The 16604-nt window shown below is 34.1% G+C and overlaps 1 protein-coding gene and 1 long non-coding RNA gene across 3 annotated transcripts in view; one reads left to right on the top strand and one right to left on the bottom strand.

The window, feature by feature from the left end:
• Positions 1-16604, top strand: part of LOC138694591 (uncharacterized) — a 210131-nt gene that overhangs the window by 66008 nt on the left and 127519 nt on the right. The window contains exon 2 of the long non-coding RNA XR_011330980.1: positions 5005-5077. This is a non-coding gene — a long non-coding RNA (uncharacterized lncRNA). The remainder of the gene's footprint in view (positions 1-5004; positions 5078-16604) is intronic.
• LOC138694588 (lactadherin-like) overlaps positions 1-16604 on the bottom strand; it is a 119947-nt gene that overhangs the window by 86164 nt on the left and 17179 nt on the right. The gene's annotated exons all lie outside the window — the stretch shown is intronic.

The following is a 16604-nucleotide window of genomic DNA, read 5'->3' as shown; positions in this document are numbered from 1 at the left end:
AAATATCCATATTATGATTATTTTTCAATTTAACTTCATTCTCTAAATTGCATGCTAATGTGCTGTAGACAGTATAATATCCACTGAATAATGAATACGTTCGCATGGATAACTCAGTTCGTGAGTAAAAACACATTGTTAATACAGTACTGCATTTTGATTAAACAAAAACCTAATGAAAATTATCGAAGTCAAAATTGCGATATTTCCTAGTTTACATAAATGGATGAAGTACTTTTCTTCCCTCCTATACCTAGTAAAGTGATTTGTGTTTTACGCCAGTATCATCGAACTCCAGCCGTGGAAGGGGGTAGCGAACGGTGTTTCCGGTTCTCTAAAGGTATAGCCAGGTTAGTATTAAAATGTTAGTAAAAATAAAATTATGTCCCTGTACATTTCTTAATACCTATAAATAAATCAAATTAATTAATTTAACACATAGATTCAGTTTTGAATATTTCAGTCTTCTGAAATTCAATTTTGCTTGTGCTTGCATGTTTCGATATTAAATCACTTTCTTACTGTTGCATAATGCTGTAGTGGGATATTGGAAAGCGACTGCGGCTGTTTGTAGTTTTTAGAGCTTTCTTCTCAGAAAAGTACACTGAAAGTGAAATGGAATAAAAGTTAAAAATGAACCATAGGCCCTAATATATAAAATGTGACAAATTGACCACAACTAAACAATTACATACAGACGTAAACTTAAAATAATAGTCTACCTAGAATCCAAAATGGCAAAAAACTATAAAAATGAGTATTAATTAGACATTCTTGGAGCTCTGTGTAAAATAGAATACGAAGAGTCCACTGCAAGAATGATGGATGTCATTTGGAATACATTTTGCAGGAGAAGCAATTGAAAGTTTGAAGTGCTTAGAGCTCAAAGCTTAACTGTGATTTTCCGATCATTACTGGACAATGACTATCAGTGTTAATGCCATATAACTCTGTATGTACATTCTATATGTCTTAAGCTATGCATTGACAGTCTTGGTTCATTTTCGACAAGAAAGTGACATCCATCATTCTTGCAGTGGACTCTTCATATAATATCCGGGTTCTGATTATCACTGAATGTTCAGATAGAAACTTGAAACTTATCCGATGTATTTTACAGAGCCTCAAATGTCGATGTGTGACGTGTTGCTAACACTGCTACTAGTCTTCACGCTGTCTCGCCTCATTTTGAGCTTAATGCACCACAGGGAGTCATTACACGGCGAACTTACTTCAGAAAGATCGATTTTACACTCTCAACAGTTGAAGATGCGGGCGCGATGTTTCTTTTGAAACTTTGTGTTTACTGTCATCACTTAATGATCGTCACACAGATATTTGAAGACATTAAGGGTTGAAAGATCAAGGAATTGGACCCTTTTTGAAAAATGGGTTTTATTTTCACACAATCCAATACAGTTAACATTAACATAAAAATTAGCACTATCAAACACAATACATGGAACATGTGACGTAGATATTAAAATTCAATAGTCTGTAGACCAGTGGTCGGCAAAGATTTCGTCATATAAAATGCAGCCCGCAATACAGAGTAAAGCGACAGTAGGAGGGAGAGGATATCCAAACTGTTTAACATTGAATGAACAAGGGGAGGGAGATCGTGCCTTACCCCTCCATCGTTTGTGTATTAAGGGGTTGATTGACGACTCATGAAAATATGCCGATCACTGCTGTAGACGAAAAATAAATTAAGGTTGAAAAATTATTTTATTTTGATGCTGAAAGTAATTACTACTAAAGAAATCACTTTATCGTGGTTATATTAAATACATCATATTAAATAAACGATAAATTAATAACCAGACAAGTAAAAAATGAATACATTTTAGACTATTAATGGAACAATAATTTAAGTTCAGAGTAAGACGTTCATGCACAAATTCTTTCTTTTTCTTCCTTTCTTTTCTTTCTTTCTCTTTTTCATTCCTTTTTCTTTCTTTCTTTCTTTTCCTTCTTCTTTCTTTCATTTGTTCTTTTTTTCCTTTGTTTTTTATTTCTTTTTTTTCATTCCTTCTTTTCTTTCTTCACCTCTTTCATTCTTTTTCCTTCTTTATCTTTCTTCCTTCCTCTCTCTTCCTTTCATTTCCTTTCTATCTCTCCTTTCTTTCTTTTCCTTCTATTATTTCTCTCTTTCTTTCATTCCTTTTCTTTTTCTTTCTTTTCTTTTCATTCTTTCTTTCCTTCTTCCTTAATGTTTCATACTTTCTTTCGTTCCTTCTAAATGTTTCATTCTTTCTTTTGTTCCTTCTTTCCTTTCTTTCCTTTCCTTAATAGTATTCCATATTTGTACCTCCATTTTATCAAATATGTTATATTTTGAGGAAATTATTTTTTTTTCAAACATTTTATAACACGTTACGAACTTCTAAGTTCGGCGTACCATTCACAGGGACATTCAGCAATAAAAAAGATGATACTTTACGTTCAGTATTCAAAACATGTGGGTTCCGAAACGAAAAAAAAAATGGTATTCCATATTTGTAACACTTTCTCTAATAGTTATGGTTCATGTTGCACTATTGAAGATTTTAGTGATTTTAGAAATTAATCTGAACACTTCAACAAGGTTATACGAAACAAACTGCTTTACTTTGTTACAAGTTATTAGCTGCATAAATCAATAACAGGAAGTCCTACTTTAGGGGCTTTTAATTAGAATGGATAGGAATTTTCTATCTCTAATCTCGTTCCTGTGAGATACAAGACGTGTAACTAATGGACTCGTATTCATCTGCGATGCTTGTAGGGTAATGTTTCACGAATATAACCACGATCCACCGTAAGCTATCTTCGTATTAAAAATATTTGTTACTTCATGACATAACGAATTACGAAATATTTCCACATAATATTCTCTATCAAGGACGTAAAGAGAAACTAGAACTAAGAAAGAAATACAGGTTACAGATGGTATTATAATATTGATGATTTCAGACATTACCTACTCTCTTTTAATAAAAGCGAAGGAGTGTAGTGTGTTTCAAAACTTGTACAACATTTCCCATTATGTAACAATATGGTCCTTCCTCTATCATTACTGCGCTGTTAATGGCCACCAAAACGCCTACTTGTACGTACGTAACGATTCAAGCAAGGGTGGTTGTCGCTCAACCAATTCCAGATAGTATAGGCTGAACTGCAAAACATTATGAAAACATTTGTTTGATAAGAGATGGATCAACAACCAAGAAGGTTTCGTCCCATGTTCTGCGCGCTCACCATCTTTTAATCCCAGCCATTTTTTAACGTGAAGCATTTATACTCTAGTAACAAATGAATACAATGTTACAAAAACTTCAACATCTGACGTCATTGCTTAGCAACGGATCAGACTCTTATGTTGTTATGGTGTTTGGGATAAACATAATTTCTTGTATGTATTGCTGTATATTACATTAATTTGTAATTATAAACTTCGTAACTCCCACTTTAAAATAATTTACCCATATACATACTATAAAAATAACATACAAAGTATACAGTTATAATTCTAGCCTTATTATAACAAATAGCGGTGAACATTTACATTTTATCAAAGGAAATCCTGATTTTTACAGTATATTCAGAAGAAAAAATATTTGTACTCTGAAAATATTCGTTCCCCATCACAAGACGTTACTGGAGCAAATCTGAAATACTAATAAAACTAATTCATAGTGGTAATGCTAGTGATACTGATAATGTTAATGTTATGTGACTTGTTCTCGTAAAAATATATGGAAATAAAAATATGAAATTATTAAATATGATTATTGAAAATAAACAGATGAAAATGAATGAAGCTCCTTTATTAATATTTTTTTTTATTTCTAGTAATGTTTTAAATTCTATATGTAAGCTTGTTAATAACATTTCATAAAATATAATGCCGTGATGGAACTAATCGAAAGCTTATTGGAATAATAAATAGCCTAATATAGTTCTAATTCAATTTAATGATAAATTTATTACACTTGTTGATAGATCAAACACTGAAAATAAGTTACTTATCATGATACAGTATATCATACTATCATCAGGTGAACAACAACTTTGTGAATCTAATAGTGAATCTCGTATGTGACACATAACATTAAACCCATAAATGTTTTCTAGAAAATTGTTCATTTCTATTGTAATGGCAGCTAGGAAGTTCGTATCGTAATTCTTATGTTGAATGAACTTGGACTATAAATGCTGGTTCACAATAAGCCTGGAACAGAAATGACAACGAGAACGAGAACGGAAATATTGTTAAAATAAATATACTTAAATATGAGCATTCACAATGCACTATTGTGAATGCTCATATTTAAATACATTTATTTTAACAATATTTCCGTTCTCGTTTTCGTTGTCGTTTCCGTTCCCAGTTTATTGTGAACCAGCCTTAACGCAACCGAATGCATAGTAGCACAGTAGCACGAGACGTCAACAGACCAGCAAAACAAACAAGTATTTACGGCTGGTAAATAAACTTGTCTTTCAACGACGTTTAACGAAGAATAATTCGAAAAAAAATAAACGCGTTACACACTCCTGTTTGCATAATTATTTAATAACCGATAGGTTTACTTTTTTGGAATCAATCATAATATTAACATTACGTAAATAATTCAATAATAACATAATAGCTCACTTTGTTCAAAACCTAAACTATTAACCTATTCTTCAAACTATTCAGGACTGCACACAGCTCCACAGAATGATACTATTCGTTGTTTATGTGAACTGCGTCTCGTCTGTAGCGAGCGAAAGCAGGGCGAGGCACTCCTCGCTGTACTCAATTGAAATCTGCTGTTTTGGTACGAACTTCCTACCTACTCTCTTAACAGTCGAGAAGTAACGACTCCTTCATGAATTGTAGATGTTCTTGGAAATAATGAAGACCTGTAGATTCTGTAGTGGACATAATGGAAACTGTTGTCTTATTACCTGTATATTCATGTTATAAGTTTCTGTATGTGTTTTATAGCACATTGTATACATTTTGTTGGTTTGCAGTGCCTCCAGATTTGGTCAGCTGAAACCTTCCTGGATACACACGCTAGTATGGCAGAGTTGAATGATGGACATAGTAAGTTCAGATTTATTACTTTTGTGATAATATTATGGATAGGCTTAAGGATTTGAATAAAGGTAAATTTGAATAAAATTATTACTTTCAGATACAAGACAGCAACATTGGAAATTATACTTCTGTATAGTTTATAGAAAGAGTAAAGCATTTGTATTCCACGCGCTTGCCGACAAAGCGACTCTGATTGGTTCACTCGTCGTCTGCTTCCATGTTGGCTCCAAAATTTGAGGATAGCTTTATAGAAAAGCGTTCGATAGACATAAACTTTCATTCTCTGGAGTGTTTGAAGACAGAAAAAATGTGTAAGTTTATATTATGGAGGATTGCAAGTAGAACTAAGAGCAAAATTGTTTATAGTATCTTGAGAGTATGAAGTGAAATAAAAAGCGTTTGACCATTTATGCAATTTGAGTTGTGTGCTACGTTAATTTTACTATGAAAATATGTAAAACAATTGGAAAGTGCCGTGCCTCAACCATGTCAATAGGAAAATCTCGTAGCTACCGGACTGCCTAAAGCTCGTCCTATACTATTGTTAACTTCAAGCACAGTTTGGTAGCTATCAGATCGTGAACGATTGTTTCGATCGGGCCCTTAAGAAGACCAGCGTTAAAGATAAAAATTTAAAACTCTAAAAATTTGTTGAGAATTAGGAGAACTATTGGCACATGTCTAACTCAGTAACAAGAAAAATTATATATTCATTTAGTGTTCTCCCCAAGGGCAAGTCTTTCACTGCAAACCCGGCTTTCTGTAATCTTTCCTATTTTTGCCTTCCTCTTTGTTTCCTCATATGATCCATATATCTTAATGTTGTCTATCATCTGATATCTTCTTCTACCCCGAACTCTTCTCTCGTTCACCATTCCTTCCAGTCCATCCTTTAGTAGGCAGTTTCTTCTCAGCCAGTGATCCAATCAATTCCTTTTTCTCTTCCTGATCAGTTCCAGCATCATTCTTTCTTCACCCACTCTTTCCAACACAGCTTCATTTCTTATTCTGTTTCTCCACTTCACACATTCCATTCTTCTCCATATCCACATTTCAAATGTTTCTCTTCATTTCACCGTAATGTCAATGTTTCTGCCCCATACAATGCCACCCTTCATACAAAGCACTTCACTAGTCTCTTCCTTAGTTCTTTTTCCAGAGGTCCGCAGAAGATGCTTCTTTTTCTATTAAAAGCTTCCTTGGCCATTGCTATCCTGCTTTTGACTTCCTGGTAGTAGCTCACGTTACTGCTTGCAGTACACTCCAAGTATTTGAAGTTGTCCACTTGCTCTACTGCCTCATTTAGAATTCGCAAGTTTATCTTCTATATTTTTCTTCTTATCACCATTTATATATATATATATATATGTGTGTGTGTGTGTGTGTGTGTGTGTGTGTGTGTGTGTGTGTGTGTGTGTGTGTGTGTATATATATATATATATATCATGAAACATTATTGCTATGATTTTGTAAGGGCGTTCAAACTTCAGACGTTCGCTCCCGGAAAACTGCAAGAAATTACATACCATATTTTGCCTTGGAGCCACAGAATTATTGGGATCCAACACATTTCAGATATCATTTCTACGTGAATACTTGTGAATATCGTTATCGTAAAATGCAGGTAAAATTATTCATGAAAGAGTTTAATATTATGTTGGTACTTTTAGCTATTTTTGTGCATTCGTTATTATAGAGCCTAGCACAAGTTAAATCATTAATGTTGAATTTTCTCAAAATATGTAAAACATGAAATTCTTCCTCTTTTTTGATGCAGATCTAGTTTTTAGTTATTAGAGATATATTTTCTAAGTGATGAAGATGCCACACCAATACTTGAAAATCTTGTAGCCATGTAGTACTAATTTCGTAATTTTCCTCACCGTCGTCGTTTGAAAGCGAGAGCACGAATAGTAAAACGCTACTCTTGTTTATGCAGAACTGTATAGGAGATTAGCTGCCAGTCATTTATAATTTATGTAAATGCAGGAAGTGTAAGTACCGATAGATGACACTTCCGCTTATTGCATTAATCACTAGAATGGAATAAAGTTCCATTGGAAGTTCAAAATGAAACTCTCAGAACAAATAGTAGTCTCGTATATATTTTCTTCTAATGTTTTTACGTCACTCTGCAACTAAATATTCATAGATTAGTTCAAAGGCGTGATGATGATGATCACGATATACCAATATAGGTCTATTTTTATTGTACGTTGCATGTCAATATGCACACAGATGTAATTTGTTCCCGCTAATTTCCATATTCAATAGAGGCCAACTGATTACCGTCAAACGCTCTCTAAACACGTGACGAGTGTTTTAAGAAGCTGAGAATTTCTGGCATTTGTTTATTAAGCTGCTTAATGGCTCTTTCAACAGTGGCGGCCATGTGGCCTCGAATGTAAATTAGTGGAGTTATTAAGACTGACGGACTGAAGAGACGAGGAGGCATTGGTTCTATCTAGCATAAAGGTACAAACTGCCTTAAAGAACTGAATAAAATCACGAATCGTTTTCTTACGTACTAAATACCTTCTTCATAAATCTAAGAAGTTTTATGGGAAGGTGCGATTAAAAAGCAAATCAATTTTGTATAAAAAGTCCGAGCTATACAAACAGTATGGCACACTAATAAAATTGTCGTTCTGGATGGTATAATGGTTGCCATGTTTTCCACTAGATCTTAAATTCGTGGATTCATATCCAGACGAAGACGTCAGAATTTAAAGTCATAACCAGACAGCGGATTTTCGGTCCCTACACAGCGACAAGACGTCACGTCCCTAGGCGTACGGAGGGAGCGTAACAATGACCTCCCTGCAACTGACGTACACCGAACGTTCAGTATAGGGACCGAAAATCCGCTGTCTGATCATAAGAAATCCTGTTCTTGGCAGACAGTTCCAGATAAAATTTGTCGGCCACTTTCTCTCACTTACGTTGAATTTAAATGTTTCAATAACCTCTGCAGTTGAGGGAGTTACTGTTACTACTATTAACGCCACCACGACTGTGACTCGACTAGTACTGCTACTAAAAATAGTCGTCACCCATTACAGGTCATGAAGACCCACGAATAACGGGAGGTCAAGACTCCCACCTGTACGTACATTTGTACAATCGGCATTGATGTTAGTATGGATATCAGTCCTACGTGCCCGCTACCTTTACTCGCAATGAAATAGGCTACCACTAGTACTCATTTCTGTTAGAGACTGAGTAAACCCAGAGACACATCGCGCCCTAAGGATTAGATCAATGGAGAAAATCCATGACCCCAATGCGAATAGAACCCGCGATCTTCAGGCTTCCAGCGTTATGCTTTAAGCGCGCGGCTATCACGAGTCCCAATAATGCTGCTGCTTCTACTACTACTACTACTACTACTACTACTACTGCTACTGCTATTGCTACTACTATTGATGCTGCTACTACTACTATTGATGCTGCTACTACTACTATTGATGCTGCTACTACTACTATTGCTGCTGCTGCTGCTGCTACTACTACTACTACTACTACTACTACTACTACTACTACTACTACTACTACTACTACTACTACTACTACTACTACATAGGTATCTCTAACTCGACTTCTTCTTCTTCTTCTTCTTCTTCTTCTTCTTCTTCCTTCATGCGTTAGACATTGTCTGTAACAATCTACATATGAGGCGTTCAGAAGTCAACATGATTAACTCCACTTTTGGTTATTTCAGAGATTCTAAGTTGGCAATGTATTAAATTTTCAGTGATCAATGTGATTAACTCCATAGTTCAGTAAAAAGCCCACAAAATGCAGTATTCTTCTTGACTACATCACAGAATCAATTATTTGTATTTAACTTTAACCTTGAATATCTCAAAATCTTTGGAAAAGGAGTTAATCATGTTGACTTCTGAACGTCTCATATCTTGTTCATGCCACCGTTTTTTGGGCCTTCCTATATTTCTTTTCCCTACCGGTTTATAATTCTTAAAATCAAATGGTAGCCTCTCTATGTTCATTCTTTTTATATGATTTATCCACTTGGTTTTATACTCGATTTGTTCTTCAAACTATATTGTTTAAAGTTTTCGACGTAAAGACAGATCGGTGTACTATAAGACTCCATTGACATAATGGTCAACAAGAAACCGGCCTTCAGCAAAGTCAACACAAGATGTCACAATGAGACGGACGGACATGCATACTTCAGGCAGAATTTTTACGCGCTTTCATTTGTGTGCAATGCGGCTGATATGGTTGATATATTATAATGAATGAATAAGTAAATATTAAATAAGCCACCGACGAAGCTAAGTCGACTAGGCGCTTGCCTGCCGATCCGGAGTTGCGCTCGGGCGCGGTTTCGATTACCGCTTGGGCTGGTTACCTGGTTGTTTTTTTTTTTTCGAGGTTTCCCCCACCTGATAATGCGAATGTCAGTAATTTATGGCGAATCCTCGGCCTCATCTTGCCAGATATCATCTCGTTATCACCAATCCAATCGACGCTAAATAACTTAGTATTTGATAGAGCGCCGTTAAATAATCAACTAGAAAATTATATAAAATAATAAGAAAATAGTGAGATAATAGTTCCAGTGATAGTCTTCTATTAGTCTATTGTTTATCACAAAGTAAAATAAAATAATTGACTTGGATAGCTATTTAATTACTCGAAGCATATTCACAAGATATAGGCCTACATATTTAAGGAAATTATGGGCAAAACTTTACTAAAAACAGACCTACAAATTTAACAAGTCACAAATACAATCATCAGTTCGATCATGTTATAAATAAAAATTGAATAGGAGCGAAAACTAATTATGGAAACATTTGTTTAGACTAAAAATGGATAATATTAATTATCTAGTTCAGCAATAATTGCATAACCTGAGAACAAGAGCGTGACGCTATTCCATCTCACTACTGGACATGAAAGTGTAGCTGCTCACCTTTAGAGACTTGACATTTACTCCTCATCTCACTGCCTCCTTTCAAGCAGAAAGAAGCATGGATGGGGATCATTTACAATGTGATGCAAACAGCAAATTGTAGAAACAGCTACCAACTCGACTATCAAAGTGTTAACGGGGATTACTACGATAAGGAGAATGCAACAAATTCAAGTTGCAGGATTTAGCAAACATTTCGAAATTTCCTTTCATTCTATATCACACTATTTCTCTAATTCTGAATAATTTATGCTATCGAAAACATATTAGATAAACGTTACAAAGATAACATTTTTCCACGCCGCATTCTAATGTGCAGCCGTGTATTTGTCATCGCCATCAATAATAATAATAATAATAATAATAATAATAATAATAATAATAATAATAATGATAATGATATAAATAGAAACAAAGAGCAGTATATTAATATTTTAGGTTCTGAACAAAGGGAGCTATTCTGTTATTATTGCATTATTTACGTAATGTTAATATTATGCATGATTCAAAAAAGTAAACTCAACTGTTATGCAAACCGGAGTGCGTAACAATTATTTTTCCCCCCGATTATTCATTAAATGTTGACGTCTCGTGCTGCTATGCATTCGGTTGCGTTACAGTTCAAATTCAACATCGGAATTACGATACGAACTTCCTAGCCTTATTACAATAGAAACTAAATATTTTCTTGAAAACAATTATGGGTTTAATATTATGTGTCTACGGGATACACTATTAGATTCACAAACTAGTTATTCACCTGATGATAGTACGATATATTGTATCATATTTTAGATTTGCTCCATTAACGTCTTGTGACGTAGAACGAATATTTTCAGAGTACAAATATTTTTTTTTCTGAACATAAAAGGAAATTTTCTTTTGATAAAATGAAAATGTTCATTGTTATTTGTTATGAGTCTAGGATCATAATTGTATACTTTATATGTTATTTTTATATTATGGGTAAATTAATTTAGGTTGGGAGTTACGAGCTTTATAATTACAAATTATTGTTCTTTATATTATATGCTTGTTCTAAGGCCGTGGACGATTGGAGCACATGTTTGGTTACCACCGGCTGTACATGTTAGTCGTTCTGGTTCACTGACATTGAGAGACCCTCTATTACTTTTCACTCGGTAGAGATACAGTCCAAGCTCACACAACTTACTAGTTTTGGTACCAACTTCCTAGCTCTAATTATAATAATTTAATGTATAATATTTCAATATTGGTTCACATGTAATATTCGAACGTCTATTCACTCCTAATCATAATTTACTTTTTATCTTCCTTTCCAGACCACTTTATTGATTTTTCTGTGCGCATAGTCACTACTTACCATCCATTGTTATTATTTGTTACACTAGAATGGTCAGTTTAATCACGTCACTATTTACAATAGGAGCTCGGGGTGTTGGCGTCACCCCATACCAATTAAACCGTTATCATTTCAAGTGTGCGAATTCCGATTTCAAACATGTTTACGGTTATTGTTGCCTTACTGAATATATAGTTACAAGCTCCGTATATGTGACTGGGGTGTTCACAACACCCCGTGCGACTGCTTAAAAATTAATGAACCTAAAAGTAGGCCTGAAGATAAATTCAATAAAGAGACGAAACACTCTTGATCCTTTCTAGTTCGTTTTAGTTCTACACTGATATTGTTCATATGCCAGCAGTATGATGGTAGATTCAAAACTTGGACAAATTTTTCGTTGACATGAAGAGAGCTCCAGGTTGAGCAGCTTTTGAATAGAAACCTATGGGTGTAAATCATACTGTATATTCAATATTCTTAGAATGCTAAGTATATAGCCAAGCCTTGCTCTACACAACACAAGACAAAACAAGGAAGTGAATCTGTATAGTTACAGAAACAAGATAAATCTCACTTTTGTCAGTTTTCATTAGAGCTTCGAACCAAGAGTTCATAATTGCATGAGCTGTCGACAACCTTGACGTTAAGTCAATAAGTATATACATCACATAATCAAGCAGATGAATATTTGCTTTGAAAGTCTGTCGACGTACCCGACTCCTCTCCGCTAGTCTTCACTATACAGTACATGCATTGTCCTCTCTTCTTCATGGACACACGCACCGTAGCCAATACTATAATAGTCGTATTGCGTATGTCTACTATCAGGGAAAGGATTTATATGTAAATACATATTTACTTATAAAGCTAATATAATTTATATTTTGCATTATCTTTATGTTTCACAATGTGTAGGGTTGAAAAATCCTACTTTTATTTTCCATATTTTTCCATATTTTAGAGTTTAGTACATATTTTCGTTAATTTCCATATATTTTCCATATTTCATATAAAACAGTCCATATTATATTAGGTTTAACAATAAAACAAAACAAAATTCCATTAACTTTTAAAAATACATTTCAACAATAGAGATTTAAACACATGTTCAGTAATCCCTTTAACATCAGAGTTATTTGAAAATTAGCAGTCCTATCAACAATGGGAAAGTAAGTTACAAAACTGTATTAATTTAATTTAAAATTTTTAACAGACTTCAGTTGTGCAGCTCAACAGTTAAATGCCAGTCAGAGTACACATAGGTTCAGTTTTGTAAATCATACTATAAAGACGGTAAATATGCCAAAAGTACGTCATTCAGTCAATTTAAAATCAAAACTAACAAGTTACATTTCAGAATTTAAAGAAGATGGTTTATCAACTGACAATAAAATATTATTTTGTAATTTGTGTCAGTGTGCAGTATCATCTACACAAAAGTTCCTGGTGCAACAACACATTACAACTAGTAAACATCAGGCCAACAAACAACTAAATTCCAAGCAGAGACAATTGTTTTTAACACAACCAACAACATCGAATGTAAGATCTGAGTTTAACATCGACCTGTGCCGTTCTCTCATCTCTGCTGATATTCCTCTCTACAAACTAAAGAATAAGGTCTTCAGGGAATTCCTTGAAAAATATACTCAACATACAATCCCGGATGAGTCAACACTTAGGAAGACGTATGCTCCATCCATCTACGATGAGACAATACAGAAGATAAGAGATGAAATTAAAGATAGTTCAATTTGGGTTTCCATTGATGAGACTCCCGACAAAGAAGGTAGACTTGTTGGTAATGTAGTTATCGGTTTGTTAAGTGAACAATATTCTGAACGAATTCTTTTACATTGTGATGTTCTAGAAAAGTGCAATAACAAAACTATAGTTAAACTGTTCAACGAAGCTATGGGTATCCTGTGGCCAAAGGGTATTATGTACGATAATGTGTTATTCTTTATTAGCGATGCTGCCCCTTATATGGTCAAAGCTGGACAAGCATTATCTGTTGTATATCCTAAATTGACTCATTTTACTTGTGTGGCGCATGCATTTCATCGTGTGGCAGAAGTGGTCAGAGACAATTTCCCTAAAGTAGATTTGTTGATTTCATCAGTGAAAAAAGTATTTCTCAAAGCTCCCAGTAGAGTTAACGTGTTGAAAGAAATGTACCCTGAAATTCCATTGCCACCAAAGCCAATTTTAACTAGATGGGGTACATGGCTAGAAGCAGTTGAATATTATGCCGAACATATAGACTCTATTAACAATGTTCTCCTTGCATTGGACTCTGAAGATGCAGTCTCAATTGATACTGCGAAAACAGTTACCTGTGACATAAGTGTGAAGAATGACTTAGCTCACATTCAGCATACATTTTCATGCATCATAAAAACGCTCAAAAGTCTCCAAAATAGGCACCTTTCACTATCTGAAAGTTTTGAAATTATAAATAGTACTGTGGAACAACTGAATCGTGGTAGAGGTAAAGTTGCAGATGCAGTAAGAGCTAAGGTGGACACTGTACTTTCAAAAAACCCTGGATATGAAGAACTACAAAAGGTTGTTGCTGTGATGAGTGGTGAATCAACAGTGAAGATTAACTTGGACTTATCCCCAGCAGACATTGTGAAATTGAATTATGTACCAGTTACTTCTTGTGACGTCGAACGCTCTTTTAGTCAGTATAAATCTATCCTCGGAGACAATAAAAGAAGATTCACTTTTCAGCACTTGAAAGAAATGTTTGTAACCTATTGTTATGGTAACAGACAATAAAAATTGTGTTTTGTTGAAACTACATTGGAAGATAAGGTACGTCCATTATATTTTTTGTTTAGTTTGATTAAAATGTACCAATATTTAACGTACATAGTCATTTTTTTATAATTTTAAGTCCATATTTAATTCCATATTTTGGTAAAAATCCATATTTAATTCCATATTTTGGTAAAAATAACTACATATATATTTACATATTTCATATATTTTTAGTCCATATAAATCCGTTCCCTGTCTACTATGTATTATGACTAGGGCTATGATTTTGATGACCTATAAATCATATTCTTAATCGTGTAAATGTTTATTGTCGTAGTTTGTTTATCATTCAAGTTTTCAAAATATCCTTTACAATTGCAGCATAGGAGTGCCAGTTTCTGCCATGATTTTGGAAGAAGAGAGGAGAGTTCCGAATCCCAGAACTGAGCACATACCTACACAATTGAAATAAACAAGTGTTCTCAGGTGGAATATCTTACAGCATACACCAAACTCTTAGATGACCGAAAAACAAAAATTCACGAGGTGTGAAATCAGGTGATCTTGCCGGCCACGGAACAAGTCCATTCTTCTCAATCCATTGTTCTGAAAACTTTACGGCCAAATGTTTTAGATAATGTGCAGCGTACATAAAGGCAGCCGCACATGAATTCAATCGTGCCCCTCCAAAATAAGACTCATGTTAGCGTGTTCCCAATTAAAATTCACGTCGTAACTCTGTAACTAAACTAAGCCGTTTAGACAATTAGTTGATATGACATTTTTTGTTTGTTTACAGATATATAATATGCTGCATACGTTTAAGGTAGTACACAATAATGGGACACCCCTTACTTGGGCAAAAACATTTTATTCGAAATAAGATAGTGTACTAATTAAGATAGTATAGCACATCTTGCGAATGCAAGTTGTTAAAGAAATTACAAAATAAGATTTAAAAGAGAAAATCTATTAATAGAACTGTCAAACATGGTTAGATGAGATTATTGAAGAAAGTTGTTGAGTCAACTGTTCGAAGACAGGTTTGAAACTCATAAGCAACCCCAATAAGGCATCACTCATGAGGCAACTAGGCCAGGAGATAATGGGGTAGGGTGGCCTGTTCCTTTCCCCCTCCAATGCATACATCGCCGATTAGCTACATATTCCACTAATCAGACTTCAGATACATACAAACAATTATTGTTCTTTCTCTGACATATCGTTAAGTGAGATGTGAGATGTACTGCCTGATAATAGATTTAGCCTTCATATCAGCCAAAACCTCAATCAGAGGTGTTTTTTGAAGAAATGTGTAAACAGAAAATTTGAAGCGTTAGGTGTATATATATATATATATACAGGGAAAGGATTTATATGTAAATACATATTTACTTATAAAGCTAATATAATTTATATTTTGCATTATCTTTATGTTTCACAATGTGTAGGGTTGAAAAATCCTACTTTTATTTTCCATATTTTTCCATATTTTAGAGTTTAGTACATATTTTCGTTAATTTCCATATATTTTCCATATTTCATATAAAACAGTCCATATTATATTAGGTTTAACAATAAAACAAAACAAAATTCCATTAACTTTTAAAAATACATTTCAACAATAGAGATTTAAACACATGTTCAGTAATCCCTTTAACATCAGAGTTATTTGAAAATTAGCAGTCCTATCAACAATGGGAAAGTAAGTTACAAAACTGTATTAATTTAATTTAAAATTTTTAACAGACTTCAGTTGTGCAGCTCAACAGTTAAATGCCAGTCAGAGTACACATAGGTTCAGTTTTGTAAATCATACTATAAAGACGGTAAATATGCCAAAAGTACGTCATTCAGTCAATTTAAAATCAAAACTAACAAGTTACATTTCAGAATTTAAAGAAGATGGTTTATCAACTGACAATAAAATATTATTTTGTAATTTGTGTCAGTGTGCAGTATCATCTACACAAAAGTTCCTGGTGCAACAACACATTACAACTAGTAAACATCAGGCCAACAAACAACTAAATTCCAAGCAGAGACAATTGTTTTTAACACAACCAACAACATCGAATGTAAGATCTGAGTTTAACATCGACCTGTGCCGTTCTCTCATCTCTGCTGATATTCCTCTCTACAAACTAAAGAATAAGGTCTTCAGGGAATTCCTTGAAAAATATACTCAACATACAATCCCGGATGAGTCAACACTTAGGAAGACGTATGCTCCATCCATCTACGATGAGACAATACAGAAGATAAGAGATGAAATTAAAGATAGTTCAATTTGGGTTTCCATTGATGAGACTCCCGACAAAGAAGGTAGACTTGTTGGTAATGTAGTTATCGGTTTGTTAAGTGAACAATATTCTGAACGAATTCTTTTACATTGTGATGTTCTAGAAAAGTGCAATAACAAAACTATAGTTAAACTGTTCAACGAAGCTATGGGTATCCTGTGGCCAAAGGGTATTATGTACGATAATGTGTTA

Source organism: Periplaneta americana, chromosome 2 (genome assembly GCF_040183065.1).
Source record: "Periplaneta americana isolate PAMFEO1 chromosome 2, P.americana_PAMFEO1_priV1, whole genome shotgun sequence".
Lineage (NCBI taxonomy): Eukaryota > Metazoa > Arthropoda > Insecta > Blattodea > Blattidae > Periplaneta > Periplaneta americana.
Note: the sequence above shows the minus strand (reverse complement) of the source record. Positions and strands in the feature narration are given on the sequence as shown.